The sequence below is a fragment of the Nanorana parkeri genome, unplaced genomic scaffold (genome assembly GCF_000935625.1).
Source record: "Nanorana parkeri isolate BGI_ZX_2015 unplaced genomic scaffold, ASM93562v1 scaffold1724, whole genome shotgun sequence".
Classification (NCBI taxonomy): Eukaryota; Metazoa; Chordata; class Amphibia; order Anura; family Dicroglossidae; genus Nanorana; species Nanorana parkeri.
In genome coordinates this window covers 132,527-136,151 of record NW_017307992.1, presented here as the reverse complement: position 1 = coordinate 136,151, position 3,625 = coordinate 132,527, and the positions used below count along the sequence as shown (strand labels likewise).

At 47.1% G+C, this 3,625-nt stretch overlaps 1 protein-coding gene across 1 annotated transcript in view; it reads right to left on the bottom strand.

The window, feature by feature from the left end:
• Positions 1-1,381: 1,381 nt before the first annotated feature.
• The window catches only part of LOC108799427 (C-type natriuretic peptide 1), a 6,921-nt gene continuing 4,677 nt past the window's right edge, over positions 1,382-3,625 (bottom strand). The window contains exon 3 of the mRNA XM_018571281.1: positions 1,382-1,426. The gene's annotated coding sequence lies outside the window, so the exon portion shown is untranslated. The remainder of the gene's footprint in view (positions 1,427-3,625) is intronic.

Below are 3,625 nucleotides of genomic sequence, written 5' to 3'. Positions count from 1 at the left end.
TTACCCCCCTAAATTTGTGTGTAACATGAAAATGGATCTGTGAATGGATGATGGGGCTGTGTGGGCGGAGTCAGACACAGCGGCTGAATGCAAGGTGAAGAAAGCAGCTACAAGGACCTTGTGATTCAGGTAAGTGGGAGGGGGGATGTCAAAGGTCAGGGGTTTGGTAATGTTTCATGTTACCCCATTAAATTTGGGTGTAACATGAAACATGGTCCCAAATTTCGACATTTCATTTTACATGTCGGGCCAAAACTTCAAGTTGTGACCAATACTGACCAAGGTTTCTCAAATGACGCCTTTCCAGCAATCACCTGTCAATCATTTATATCAAATAAATCGGACGTTACACCTTAACAGCAATTACCCAAAACCAAAAATTAGCATTGGGTGGAGTTCTCCTAAAAGATAAATCCTAAACATTTTTTTGTTTTTAAACAGGAAACTGAACTACAAATATGGAAACACGTTTATTGTCACATTTACAAGACACCAGAAACATGTTCATGACGGGATGGACGCAGCGCCGGGCCTTATTTACTAAAGTCGTACGCTCTGCGCTGCTTCTCCGCCAACACAACGATGCTACGAACCCGCGCACCTACGACACGCACAGGACGAAGAAAATCTCCCATCGATCTGAATTAACTGCGAGCGGGCAGAAGGGGGGAGGGGCTCATGAATTATAAGGAGTACCCCGTTATATCTTTTTATTAGATTACATTATACAGAAAGGGAAATCACAGAAATCACAAAGTGTAAATAAAGATTTCCCTCATCACCGAGGAGAATGACAACGTCACCATTTTATTTGTGGTCACAGATTCATTCTTTTTAGAGCATTGAAACAAAATGATAAATATTTGTTCATTCTTTTCTTTATTTATACTTTTTCTATATTTAAGAAGAACTGATACACAAACTGAAACAATGTAACTCATTCTGATGACACATTTCTGAGCGGAAGCAAATAAATAAAACATCAACATTGCGTGAAGATTCTGCAGAGATAATTGTGTTCAGTTCTAGAAACCTGCCCGCCTTCCTCAGCGAATCTGCCGCTCCAGGCAAACGCCTTGTTTGCCTCGCGGCAGATACGCCCCTGGGTATGCCTGTTTGGATTGGGATGGGAGGTTTGCACGTTCCCAAGTCCCAGCCGGGTGTTGGCGTGTGCGTTTCTTACATATAAATGACATTCACTTTTAGTAAATCACTGAAAGGTAACGCCTGGCCAGACATAGAGGATACCACCTTAGTAAATGAGGCCCATGAAGTTCCAGAGTAAAGCTCTGTCATGTGATCCTGCAAAGTAGGACGGCTGTGGAGTAACGATGGCCGGGTTGATGGTGGATGTTGGAGTTGGAGATGTTGACGTGTTCTGGAGCTGAATGGTATCCAGGCCCATCAATGCTGAGTGACGCTGACCCTGCAAACAGATCAGAGATGTAAAAAAAAAAAAAGACCCGTTACCATGATAAGAAAATGCTCCGGTCTAGAAGAATATCGATTTAAAGGGTCAGTCCACCAAGATTTCATACTTTAGAGTTAAACCCCTTGATAGTCTCTTCTATCTCTAAAGGACTTTATTGGTGGGATCGCTGCCCTGTGCTCCCAGGTCTCCACACATGTTGTGCTCACTTTGAGGAGCTCACAGCATCCCTGTGCTGAGTTCCCGGGTCTGTACACCTGCTGTGCCCATTATGAGGGCCCCCCACCATCCCTGTGCTGAGTTCCTGGGTCTGTACACCTGCTGTGCCCATTATGAGGGGCCCCCACCATCCCTGTGCTGAGTTCCTGGGTCTGTACACCGGCTGTGCCCATTATGAGGGGTTACTACCATTCCTCGGCTGAGTTCCCTGTTCTGTAAACCTGTGTGCAATATGAAGGGTTCCAACCATCCCTGTGCTGTGTTCCTGGCCTGTACACCTGCTGTGCCCATTGTGAGGGGTCCCCACTCTCCCTGTGCTGGGTTCCCGGGTCTGTACACCTGCCATGCCCATTATGAGGGGCTCTTACCTTTCGTGTGCTGGGTTCCTGGGTCTGTACACCTGCTATGCCCATTGTGAGGGGCTCCCACTACCCCTGTGCTGAGTTCCCGGGTCTGTACACCTGCCATGCCCATTATGAGGGGCTCTTACTTTTCGTGTGCTGGGTTCCTAGGTCTGTACACCTGCTATGCCCATTGTGAGGGGCTCCCACCATCCCTGTGCTGAGTTCCTTGGTCTACACATACCAGCTGTGTCCATTTATTCTTAGGAGCTGGAAAACCCCAAGGCTCAAAAACACACCCAAAGATGTTTGGGAAGAGAGTCTGGCTCTATGGTAGGGAACTCCAACTATAGGGACCATCAAGCAACGGCTCTCTGGGTATTTGCATCGTGCCCATTGCTCTTCGCCTTGTTCAGGTAGCCTATAGCATGCATTATACCACTTGGGTTTTATACTGCGGCCAGCATAAAGCTGGCAGTAAAAAGAGTTTACAATGATGCGAAAAGCTTATACAATGCACGAGATATTAAAATAACCCAAAATGGGGGTGTGAGTTCATGTGTGTATGACGGTGGGTAGGGTAGAATGGGGGCTTCTCCTGCCACATAAGCCTTATTCCAGCCTACAGCTGTTGATACGGCACAGACATTGTCTGCTGACCCCAGGTATTGGGAAACCCAGGATACGATGGGCTCTTCGGTCCTCGGATGTCTATAGGTTGGGAGAGACACAAGCAGAAATGTCTATCTAATTCAGACTCATTTACAAACTGCTTCTGTATTGGGAGAGGAAGCAATCCCCATATGAAGCCCTGTGTACTCCAGCTCAGCATGGCCATAGAGGCAGCTCAGTGTGGTTTCAGCACCAAGGACAGCGGCTGTAATTATCCAGCTTAACCGAGCTGTCAATCATCCCGCTCTGTGCGGGAAACACACACTTCTGGGCTCATTTATTAGGATTCTTGTAGCAATTATCCTCCTGTCTGTCACCCGTATCTGCTAATGTTTATTTTCAATTGACTTCATATCAAATTGTTAATGGCTCCGTAAACGATAGCATAGGGAATGGTTAAGAAGGCTATTTTTGTCTTCGTCTCTTTGCGGGATTTCCCATCACTTCCTGTCCCAGGGACACAGCAGGAAGTAAGAGGAGATCTCTACAAAGTGCGTGGAAATTCCCATTTAGTTGTCACCAAATCCAATGAATCTCCCATTACTTTCTGTACTGAGACAATGGTCCCCAGGACCAGATAGAGGGTGAATCTCCTCATCATGAAGACAGATGGTGATAAAACCTGACATGGCTTCTAACCTTCCATATTCTGTTAAAACATTTTTTGGGCTTTACATGCACTTTAATATAATCTATCTTCAACTTTTTGACTTTAAAGGGGTCCTGTGGGTGGGAGCTGAACCCTTTCCACTTACTCTGGGAAGGGGTTAACAGGGGTTCTAACAAAAATGAATGGGCTGCCAATGCACGCCACAGCTCGCGGTATACTGAGACCGCCGCCGCCGGGACGGATCCCGACATTACTGTCTGGATCCACCCAGCTGCGTGGGCGACAGCTGGCTCTGCCTGTCTAGAGGCAGAGCCAGCTGTACCCGCCGCCCCCCCCGTCCGTTCCGCCAGTCAG